The sequence below is a fragment of the Pocillopora verrucosa genome, chromosome 7 (assembly GCF_036669915.1).
Source record: "Pocillopora verrucosa isolate sample1 chromosome 7, ASM3666991v2, whole genome shotgun sequence".
NCBI classification, from domain to species: Eukaryota; Metazoa; Cnidaria; class Anthozoa; order Scleractinia; family Pocilloporidae; genus Pocillopora; species Pocillopora verrucosa.
The window spans coordinates 13,890,588-13,903,484 of record NC_089318.1 but is presented as its reverse complement, the minus strand read 5'-3'; positions in this window follow the sequence as shown (position 1 = coordinate 13,903,484).

Below are 12,897 nucleotides of genomic sequence, written 5' to 3'. Positions count from 1 at the left end.
TTCAGCGAATAGCTAAAAACGTCTGTTACAATTTTTTAATAAGGTACCCTTTTTATAATTTAGCAAATAATTTGTTCCGTTATTTATTCAGTCACAACTCTTCCCAAAAACTGCTAGGGTATTGCGTATTAAAGAAGTTAGTAAATACCACATCTTTTTCTTAAATGCGAATTTGATCTCAGGGGCGTACAACAGTATTATTATATCTTTTCAGTCTTTCCTGCAAACGCTTCCCTAAAAAGTGCTCTCTCTTTAACGATACACAATTAATATCATTTTAATTTCAAAATTTGGAAAGTTAAACTACTACAATTTTATGTTAATGAGACTTAGTAAACTATAACACCGCGAGTCCAGCTCCAGTCTAAACTATGATAACATGCAGAAAAGAAGTATTTCCGGGCGGATAACACGCAAAGAAAGAGACGAAAAAAAAAACAAACTAAATAACTGATTAAGTAGATAGGATTTAGTATTTTTTTTTCTTACTGAATGCTATATAAGTCACCACCATACATTGAGTGCCGCTGTCGCTAAGAGCAGTCCTCTCGAATTCCCGTCGAAAGTAAAGGTTTTCTTTTTCTTTTTTCTATTTTTTTTTTTTGCCCATGAAAAGGATTCAAGGCATATTTCTAAAATAGCTGTGTTGCTACAAGCCAAAGTTTATTTTTGGTTAGACCACCCAGTTTTTAAGAAAGAATTCTAAAAATACAGGTGTAAATCGGGCCAAAAGTCACCGACTACCTCAAAACCGCAGGTATCTCTCTAACTTTCATCTAATAACATCTTTAAAACAACGCAAATCCGCGTGTTTGCTTAATTGCGCTCGAGATATCACTTTGACCATCTAAACTTTGTTTGTTTATCTTCTATTTTGAAGATTTTAGGTTTTCATAACAACGGGATGGAAAATGGATCTCAAGTTGTCCTAAAAGATCACATAAACATGATCCGTGTTGTAACGCTCCTTGACTTACAAAGTAAACAAAGGTGACTAGATGGCGGCTCCTCGATAATTATCGTGGAATCAGGCCATGAGCCACGCACAGTGTGGAGAAGATCAAAAATTAAAAATTGACATTCTGGTCCTTACAGACATTCCACGTAACTTACAGGGACACACCAACAAGCAAAACTATGTTTCGGTGTTATTTACAAAACAACACGCATACACTCTGAAAGAATTCTTGAAGTTTCTTCTGATAATTTGCACACGGAACGCAATGAACTGGCCCTCCTTTCTGGAAATTTGTGTCCATCGTTAATTATTTCATGCTGTTATGGACCACGACATTCTCCAGTGACATACTAAACATTTCCGTGGACCATCAAAACCTAATAAAAAAATATCCGGCTTGACGTACAGCGTGACGTGATTATACTAATTTGTTTCCCTCTTTTGCTGGTATAAAAAGTGAAACCAAACACCAGCTAATGCAATGAATTAGAATCAAAAGTTATAAAATGAATTGGAGAATTTTACATTTTACTAATAATTTCATCTCTCGAGATATTTACCTGTTTCATGGAAGGCAAATATTATGATGGCTGCGGGAGATGGTTACAAATATTGTAATGGATTACAAGCAGTTACAGACTATCGAGATTGTTGCGTTGACTATCCTAAAAGGTGTTTCAAAACAGAAAAAAATGGAAATCTTATAGTTTTATAAATTCTGTCGGTCAAGATGTCATGTGATCACGTCGCGTGTAACAAACAAACCTAACTGTAGATTGAAGTATGAGAGATGGTAAGATGTCTACAACTAAAACTCTTTCTAACTCTTTCTACAGTTACAAGAGGATAAAAGTCGAACAAACACTTGTGTGAGAGTCTATCCTGGTGTTGTTTACCCAGCTTAAAAGATGGGAGTCCAATTGAAAAAGGTGTTAAGTAACCAACACTATAGTGATTGGAAGACATTTCATTTCTCTATTGTGTTTTACTGACAGCTAATTATAATTCTAAATTAACATCTCACTATGTCATTTAATAGGCGAGCTTGAATTTGACAGTTCGGCTTTTTTCTTTCGTCTAACGGTTGTGTTTTTGAGACAGCTAATAATAATTTTAAATTAACACCTCACTAAGTAAGTGAAAGAGGACGAGCTTGAATTTGACAGTTCGGCTTTCCTCTTTCGCCTAACGGATATAAACTGTAGACTTTCTTAACAGAATCTTTTAAAAGTACAATTTCACCGGCTAAGCCGAGAGCCGGAATTTGCAAGGAAAAAAAACCAGTTGAAAGTGGCAATTTGTGGATAGCTTGCGTCGGCAAAGGAATAGGCATATGATGCAATGGCGGCCGAACGTGTTTTGGGAAGCTATCTAAAACTTTTAGTCTTTCTATTCACAGTTGTATTTATAATTCAGGATAATATCATCACATTCAAGAAACAAGACCTTAGCTTCCCACAGACGGTTTCAACATCACTCGAGGTGCTGGGGCTTGCCTCCCACTCGACTCTTCGACCGAATGGTAGGTTTTAATCTCGTGCCAGGCGCTTTCTGGCGCTCAGAGTGCAATACACCGCCAAAGGGACAAGCAGCTTAAACTCGCAGAGAAATTTGTTGGTATGTGGGGATATATCGTCCAATCGTTGTCCTAAAAGAACGAAGATTTCGCCACAATACCCATGCGGTGATGGGTGTCACAAAAGCTAAGACCTATGACCTATGACCTATGACCTATGACCTAAGACCTAAGACCTAAGACCAAAGACCTAAGACCTAAGACCCCTCGAAACACTTTTTGGTACGGGATATTTTAAAAGAAAGAAGAGGCCAAGGTGATCTTTACAATCTAGAGGAGCTACAGCTCGGGAGATCGTGAATTTTACTTGACGTGTTTATATGCAGGCTACTGAGCTGCAAAATCAAACGTTGAATATAGATAAGTAAACTTTTCACTTCTAAATTTACACCGTCTATTTAATTCAGAAAAAAAAAAAGGAGTTTTCTGTTCTCATTAGTGAGGACGGGGCCTGAGTTACCGAGTGCGTAATTAACAGTGACTTACGTCAGCGCAGCAGATAATGCTAATCGATGTACCCTTTTCGAGCGAAAGGCCGTTTTAATGTATTCTGCTAGAATAAGTTGCCTGTTTTCAATTTTCGGAAAGCTTCAAACGCAATTTTTAAGGTCACTTTTTCGATCGCGGCTATCGTGCGTGACCTCCGGTAGTATTTTTCAAGCAATAATGTGTTTAAAGGACAACAATTCATGACCAGCTCAGTTCATCTTCTTTCGCGTGGTAGAGCTTTTGTAACTTTCCACAATACCTTTGGGACGTTGGATATGTTGTGGTTTGTCCTGTTATCCCTTTTTATGGAGGTCGTTTCTTACCTTGTCATAGATCATTTGCTGTGGCGCACAAAACTTAAGGTCAACGAGGTTAACTTACATGAACTTTGATTAGATCGTCATATTTGCATATTAATAACATGCGACATATATGACCACGATCGATTCTTGGGTCTTATTATCCCTTATAAATATAATCAGCCATGAATCAGTTATTCGAAACCCTCTCATTTCTTTGAAAACCCATAAATGATGGCGATTTTATTCCAAGAAAGTCCATGGGGCGCGTCTCAGTCAATTAACATTTGGCGTATCCCCAAACGAATGCAATCGCTTTTTGTTGAATTTCCTGTCCTGTGGTATGCTCAGCGCGTGGTGCGCTAAGCTTGTACTCAAAACATGTCGTTTAAATTTCCACAGCCCAAACCAAAGCATCCTCAAAGAAGTGGTTTTGATGGCCTGCCGCAATTTAAATGGAATATTTCAAAGATCAAAAGGAAATAGGTTATGGCAGCTATGGTGTGATGAAGGTTGGGCATTACAATCAACAAGACGGTCAAAGTCAACAAGTTGTGGTTAAAGTTCCTCGAGACATCAGAGGTGATGAAAGGGAGTTCTCAAAGGAGGCAAGGCATTTGAACCGCGTAAATGGCCAAACATTGTGTCGTTTATAGCGATATCAGTTAGTCCATTTGGAGTAATGACCGAGTATGTCAAATTCTCCTTTAGGCCATTTGAAGACGACAGAGTTGTTAGCTCCCTCTCAGAATTCTTGTCTCACGCCGATTTGCAATACAAATTTAAAAGAAATCGAGCATGTTGTCCCTGTAATAGCAAAAGAAGTTGCAGTTGGCTTGAAGTTTCTACACGAAAATGAAATAGCACACAGGGACTTGAAACCGGCGAACATTCTTTTGACTAACGACCATTACATTGATGTGTGCGGTGATGAATTAGAATTTATGTACATGTGGGAAAACATTCCTGTCGTATGCAAGCTTGCAGATTTTGGGGGGGGCCACGCTATTTTAGGTGCCTCTGGTAACAAGAACAGTCTAGGAACATGTTTGAATGACATACCCCAGATTGCAACGGAGATGATCATTAGTTATCCCTTGGAATTAAATAAAATTCGTGACTTGTCATCCTTGTATACCGTCTTGGATGCCAACAAACTTATGAGAGATCACAACCATCTAAAGAATGAGTTCGAGTTTACAGAAGAACTGCCATACGCTGATGGAGTTTTGGCTGAGGTGAGCAGAGATCAACTTCAACAGTAAATGCAGGAGCTTGCAAATGGCCAAACACTCTTGTCGATTTACACTTGCGAGCCCTTTTCATTTCTAATTGGATCTCTGTCAGGATAATTGTTCATACTGGATACTCAATCGTTTCCGGAACCTTGTGGAGGAGATGGAAATGGACTGCTCAAAGTTTATTAATCCACTTCCCTTGAATGCTATCGCGCTTTGTGTCAGTGGTTGTGGAACTGTTTGACAGTTACTGGAGTTAAAGCACCTGAGGCCCAGTCTTTCGCAGTGATAATCAGGTAAATGTTATCACGCTATTCATAACACTGTTCGAAGTGTCTCGTTACCACTTCCCAATGTTTGGGAAATGGTAAAGGAGTTTTATTGGTTTTTACTACTGAGTATATCCCCTAGAATTGAGGAAATGTTCTCAAATAATATCGTCACTTTTCGGAAATGTCTTATAATTTGGTGATAAGAAAATGGGCAATTTTTTTGTTGATTTACTATATCCTTACCTTTACCTACTTGATAACTATCGTCAAAAATATTTTTTCTGTCTTTTCACTATAGCAAACTCTGTCGGGTTTTTGAAAAATTTTGAAGGTTACGTCATTATTTAGGGATTTTATTTCGCTCCAATCCCTGTTTGAAACAAAATTGTTTTTTTAGTGGCACCCCTTTTAAATTTTTACTCGAGAAAACGGCTACTCTCCATTACCCCTCCCCCCTTCCCCCCCTCTAAAACCCTAAACCAGGTGAATTAATAAGCCCCTTAACAAAGGTGTTATTCTCCTGCAGCATGACGCCGGGTAAGGCATCTCTGTCGTGTACACGTCCACACGGAGTCAAAGACGAGTCGTTTGTCAGGTCAGGGCAGGAAAACACACGAAAACCAGTAAGAAGTGCTAAGGTTTATTTTTAAGTATATAGTTTTTTACCATGCACCCCATCCTTGAAAAGTCCGTCGCTCTTGAATTCAATCCTTGTCTACCACTGAAGGCCACTGACTAGGACGAGCGAAAGTTTCTTTTTGAAAAATTGAGGAAAAATAATTGAACTTTAGCTTTGTCGTAAAAAGGGCGCTTTTTCCAATTCGGTTGACGTTTTTCCAAAAAGGTGTGTACATCTGTGTTTCAAAATGCCCAAGACGCGTCGCCAACTTGTTGATAATAAGATGGATAATGAAACATTTAATATAACTTGTAAGACCAGCTGTAGATCTTGAGTACTCTAACTGCTTCTCGGCGACTGCTTCTTCTTTACATAAGGCGCCATGTTAGATATGTATCTTAATTGCTAAAATAAATGAATTTTGTTTTGCGCTAACATTGACACTTTTTTTGACTCCAAAAAGGATGACCTCATCATCAAAGTGACAGATGATGGGACGAGCACTTCCAGCGATCAAGTAAGTGAACATCCTGTGTGTAAAGTTGTGTCATTATTGTTAACCTGAAAATTTTGGTCACCGACAATATTTGTCTAGACGGACATAGGAGGAAACCGCATGTATATGTCAGAAACTAGCAACGCAAAATATTTGAACAGGTCAACTATTACTTAAGGCGCTATGTTAGATATGTATTTTAATTGCTAAAATAAATGAGTTTTGTTTTGCGCTAACATTGACACTTTTTTTGACTCCAAAAAGAATGACCTCATGTGAAAACAGGGTTTTGCCTTCACAAATGAACGGACGGACGGGGCACAAATGAACGGACGGACGGGGACAACTCTTAAAAACTCTTCTGGCTAAAGGCTTTCCTTGGGGGCACTCGCTGGCTGCGGGAAGGTAACCGGAATCTATTACGGTTGCTGACTATCCTTGAGAGAATGACTAACGACAACAGGGTTGGCTCCAACGTAGATTTAATCTTCAAGCTCTACTACAATTTTGACCAGAACGGGCCTGGCCAGGGCTGGTCCGACCCCGTTCTCTTCCTAACTTTCTCACCCAACTTAACCTAACCCAACCGCTAAGCTTTACAGAACAGTCCTATTTAAACCTAACGTACATGGATAACGTAATGCCATGAATAATCTACAGGATCATGTAATCTACTACACTAGTGGCTAAGTAGGAATTTCGCCTTTTACAACTTTAATTACTTTTAAGAGTTCCGGTGGATAACAGTTACACAAAAGGACATGACAGGTGGCTGTTACAGTTTAACACTAATAACAACTGCTTACGGGTGACTAAAGGAGAACTGGTAGCGTTGACGCTTTGTTGATCTAAGCTTTCTACGTGGAATATTGTATTTTTTTGAGCGTAAGCATGAAAGAACTTGATAACTAAAAATCCTATTGTTACATTCCTCCCACCTTAAATCGAGACCTCCTGGTCGAGCGAAAAAAGGAGAAGGCATAATAAATACAAGAAACGAAAAAGCACAGCGAAGTAAAACTATAGGGATTTTTTTTTTTTTGTTGTTGTTTGTTTGTTTTATAAATTTTGTATTTGATTTTGTTTTGTGCCTGAACCGCGGCATAAACCGAACAAGCCGAAATATAATGGCCTCGGGGGTTCAAATTAAGCAACAGCAAGTACGAAAAGGTAATCAAGCTTTCGGTTGAACAGACAAAGCTGCAATTATAGGGGTGTCAGTCGGGGCGTCCACCATATTCAAAGGTGCTATTCGTGCATGAAAGTTTGAATCCTGGAAGCGATTAGCACGCGGGTGGTTCTTATAGAAGGTCGCGATCAAGCGTTTGTCAAGAATGTTGTCAGCCGGTTCCCAAGAGTTTTGGCTCGACGGAAATCCTAGCCATTTAACCAAGAACTGGTGTTCTCCATCTTTCATCCTTTGTTTGAGCAACTTCTCAACTTGGTAGACGTTGTCTGGAACTGGGGTAGGGTCGCTGGATAAGCGTGGAGAATCAGCCTCCTGAGCTTGTAACACCGAGGGAATGGGGTTCCTGGTTTCGGAGTTTTGCGAACGAGTGAGAGGAGCAGCCTGGGGACGAGTTTCCTGAAGAATAGGAGAGGAGCCAGTCGCACATTCGTTGATGTCCGGTATTGGTTGTCCAGTATTAACCTCTTGGTCAGGGGTAAGAGATTCAGGCAGCACTTCATTGTTGTCTGTTACAAAGCTGTCCGACGGTAAATCATTCTCAGCCAAATAAGATTCTTCAACAAGCTCTGGTGGTTGGCGAATGGGGCGCGAATCCGGTGAAACGTAACGCTTGAGACGAGAAACGTGGACGGTAGTGGAGACACGGCGGTTGTCGGTGGCCCGCAAGATACAATGAACTGGGGACAAGAATTCAACAATCTTGTAAGGTCCATGCCAATTATGGGCTAACTTCTTAGATAACCCCTTCCGATTGCGCGGCGTGTAAACCCAGACACTGTCACCAATTTGATGCCTGATAGGAACGGCGTGGACATCATGATAATCTTTCATACGCTGCTGAGCGCGCTGTATATTCTCTTTTGCAATGCGATGTGCAATCTCGATGTTTTCTACTACTCGTGCGCGATGTTCCGCAATTGAAGCAGAGACTTCTCGAGGCGGAAGCATGGAAACATCCATAGGGAGTCTAGGTTGTCGTCCATAGAGTAGGAAAAAGGGCGATTCACCAGTTACTTCTGACGGTGAGACACGATAGCCGAAAAGTACTGGGTTTAAATAGCGGTCCCAATCTTTCTGAGAAGAATTGACGTAGTGTGACAAGCTCTGTGCTAAAGTTCCGTTGAATCGTTCGACAAGGCCGTCGCATTGAGGATGATAGCTTGTTGTAAACGTTTTCTTTGTATCCATGAGGAAGCAAACCTCCTTTACCAAGCGGGAGAGAAAATTAGACCCTCTGTCTGAGAGCAATGTACGAGGGGCGCCATGACGGGAAAGGATTTCATTGACGAGCAAGTCTGCGATTGTCGGGGCATCAATCGTGGGTACAGCAAAGGCTTCTGGGTAACGGGTCAGATAATCAGAAAACACGACAATGTAGCGATTTCCAGAGTCACTCACAGGAAAGGGGCCAAGGCAATCAACAGCTACCCGGTCAAAAGCACCTTCTACTGGTATCGGTAAGATGGGGGCTGTCTGTCGCTGTTTAGGGCTTTTCTTCATCTGGCAATGTGTACAAGAAAGACACCAAAATTGTACGTCTGCAAACATTTTAGGCCAGTAGTAACGTTCACGGAGTTTCTCGTAAGTCTTGTTTACTCCTAAGTGACCTGCCAAGGGATCGTCGTGACCTCCAATCAAAATTTCCTGCCTTAGCGAAGTAGGTATGACCAGCTGAGAGCGAATCCCGGGGACGCGTCGACCTCCCGGTACCCAAATGTGACAGAGGAGTCCATCAGGGTCCAAATAATAGTTGTCAATGGAATGCAAGACGGCTTTTGCTGCAGCACTGTTATTGGGCAGACTCTCTTTCTCTAAGTAGCTAATGATGTCAGCCAAGGTGTGGTCTCGACGTTGAGCGTCTCTTACGCGGTCAACCTGTACACCAGGCTGATCGAGGGCGGCGACGACTGATTCGTAGGGTCGACGAGAAAGGGCATCAGCGTTACCGTTGGTCGGCCCAGAGCGGTGCTGGATAGTGAAGTCGTGTTGCTGCAGGAGAAGGGCCCAACGTGCCAGACGACCGGTAGGTTCCTTGATGTTCATCAACCAACGGACAGCGCTGTGGTCAGTTAGTACTGTAAACTGCCGTCCATACACATAATGTTGGAATTGTTTAACCCCTTCAACAACTGCCAGGGCTTCACGTTCCGTGACGCTGTAGTTTCGTTCGGCGGGATTCAACTTCCTTCCTGCGTAAGCTATGACTACTTCTCTTCCGTTCTGCTTTTGGCCAAGTACCATGCCTATGGCATCATTGCTTGCATCGGTGGCCAGCTGAAAAGACTGCGTGAAGTCAGGATAGGCGAGTATTGGAGCTTCAGTGAGGGCCTTCTTTAACGTGTCAAAAGCCTTTTGACAATCTTCAGTCCAGAGGAACGACGCACCCTTCTTTGTCAAATCATGTAACGGACTGGCAACCTGAGCGAACCCCTTGACAAACTTACGATAATAATTTGTCAAGCCCATAAACGCTCGTACCTCTTTGACAGACTTTGGGGCAGGATACTCCTGAACGACCTTGACTTTCAACAAAACGGAAGCTGAAGCCACGCTGACGAAGCAGTCCACTATAAGTGTGAAACAGGAGTTTTAAACAATACAGTTCACGAAAAAATCATCTAAAAGATTCCATTTAGGTTCGATGGTCTGTAACTTTCGAACTTTCGTCGGCCATTTCATTTCACTGATTTGGCTGAAATTTGGCATGTTCCTGTTTTAGGGTCCTAATTGAGAAATTGATACAAAAAAGTTCTGATTATTTTTGCTTACCGAAAAAACTGCAAATCACACCTGGTCTGCCCGTACTTGCCCACCAATATGGCGGATCGAGGGTGATCTTTGACTTCAACTCGAGTTCTATCGTAAAGATTCCTTAACATTTCATGATATTCCCCTCCTTTAAAAAATATGGCAAATATCTAGTGTTAACAAAATTTTATCTCAACGCTGTAAGGTCGTTTCAGGCCGCCTTGAACAATAACAAAATTTACCCCAACTTAATAACCTAATATCTCCAGTGTTGCCTCGATTCAAATGTTACCATTAATTATGACCAATGTTTGTTCATAGGCGAACAGATTTCACTAATAAAAAAGTAGAGTTAATGTCTTTGTCGAGGAAAAAATATATCAGCCCGTAATGACCTAGCTATGTTTGGGACCTGGTCCTAAGAGCTCCTAGATCAATTCGCCGATCAAAAGAAAACGGTTTAAATACACCTTTCGTTCAGATCGTTTCTTAGTAATTTGGAAATATGTTCCTTCTTAATAAAAATTTAACGATGTGGAAGCGAAATTGTTGCAACGAGATGATTTTTACTCACTAATTGAATTTAAACAGGCGCTCCTGCTTTAACCAAGACATGCGCAATTACGCTTAGTAGAGTTTATTTTGCCTGCCGTTTTGAGAAACATTCTCATCAACTCTGATATACTTTTGCTGATAGCAGGTAGTCAATTATTTGAATTAAATCCTTGCAAGCTTAAGATAAATGATACGGTAAATACAAATTTATGACCTAAGGAATGACCTAAAATGACCTAAAATGACCTTGAGTGATTTCAAAAATGACCTTAAAAAGCCTAGTATGACCTTGTAAGATGTGAACGATACGGTGTCGACAAAATCTGAATCGGACCGGCCGGAGCGGATCGGATTGTTCATTTTGGTTTGCGGATTTTACGTGGTTTAGCATTTGCTTTTTGTCAAAAATTCAAATGATTTTTTTAAAAATTTTTTCTGCTTTTTTTTTTTTTCGATCTGAGCGGCAATTAAGCGCCTCCACTGATCTCGAACAGCCGCGAAACACAAATGTTATTGAGAGGAATACGTGACAAACCAAATGTCGCTTAAATATCAGGTGTGGTTTCTTGAGGTTTGCTATATACCATCGCGTCGAGCGTGTGCATATCCCTTTCATGCTGTACTCGAGACATAAAGACTCGATTACAAGGCTTTAACATCGTTGATGCGAAATTCAGTTAATAGCTAGAGCAGGTACTGAGGCTTCTTTTATGCTAATGCATCGATCAATTCGAAGTTTCAAATTTACTCACCCCCCCCCTCCCCCCCCCCCCCGGGCATTTGAACTTTTGAAAATTCTCGCCCCGAAAAGAAGACAAAATGTGGTTTCAACCAAAGTGTAATGGAATCCGATGTATATACCAGACACTGTTACGGTGTTTAAACTCGTGATTAAATCAGCGGTCTGCACGGTCAATGGCATGTAACTTTTTAGTCACGGGTTGGAATATTTTAAAAATTGATGTAATTTACATTTATTTTTATTTCAAGGTATCTTCAGTTTGATACCGAAAAAGGACGAAATTACAATATGCCCACGTCACCGAGAGGCTTAAGGCACACATTGGGTGTGTAGGAGAAAAAGGTGGTCCATGCCCCCAAAGTGGCCACACAAACAGACTACCACCAAAAGGAAACAGAGGGCTTTCTCTAGGGCAAGCCAAAGTTCTTTATCAAGAGTTGACTCTCATTATTTCTATTAGCATCCTTAAGTTTACTCTTGATCTGCCGAAAACTAAATAAATGAAGATTTCGTCGTAATTGGGAGTTAACATGTTTAATTGATGCTTTTTTATCGGTGTAGAGGAAGCTGTCACGAGGCTAGCAAATATTCAGTTTTTTTCCTTGTCTCACCGAGAGAAAATGAGGATGTAGATGATATTTTGACAGTGATTCTATAAACACATATTTCTCTCCTTTACTATACAGCTATTTGCAGGGAATGCAGGAAAAGATTAGGATTGCTACCGAACAGAGGGCGAAGTGAAGAAGACTAATTTGAGAAAGGTGGTGGTCGTGGTGGTGGTCGTACTGATAACGATGACGATGAGATGTTGGTGATGTTAATATCAGTTTTACTGAGTATGATAGCCGTGGTGCTGATAACGACAACAATGGGAGGAGTGCCAAAGATGTTGGCGATCTCAATATCAGTTTTAACGAGGATGATGAGGGCCGTGCTGATAACGAGGACGATGTGAGGTGCCAAAGATAATGTTGATGTCAGTAAAAACGAGAATGATCGTGTAAATACTGTTAACGATGACAATAGGAGCGATGAAGACAAGAACACTGATAACGCTTTAGAACCTGACAAATCATAGCAAACAGGACATGTAAGTAAAAACTACCCCTTTGTTTGATGTCCATGTTATGATGATCCTTTAACAAAAGTAATTACAAATCAGGTTAGGTTTTAATGCCAGTAAAGCACGGTATACTTAAAGAAGAATTAATCGATCAACATGGTGTTACTTTTAATTTTGAACAAAAAAAAACATGAAGATAAAAGCCAAGAAAGTGTACTGTTCCTCAATCTATGTGATTGATTACTTCTATTCACGCGTCCCACTTTCTCCTGAGGTAGACAGAAGTACCACCGGATGGCATTCCTTTAAAGAACGACAAAGTCTTGCAACAGATACAGAGAGACATTTTTTCGAGAGCTTCCGGAAACAGGAGTTTAACGAATTCCTCAGTATTTGCGGAGTAACCCCAGTTACGATGATGGACACAGGCCTGCAGTCAGCAATGGAGTGAACCAAAAGAAGAAACATCACCGAAGCAAGCGGCGCTATGGTTGCAATTTTGCAGACTTTGTCTCCAAGGCATCATAGTGAGTTATGGGACGAGTTAGGAAGATCCGAAAATTTGTGTGAAGCATTCAACACCGCCAAGACAAAAGTTTGGGTCATCAAAGAGTGTTATTAAGTATCTTCCTTGCAGAAGAGCAACGCCA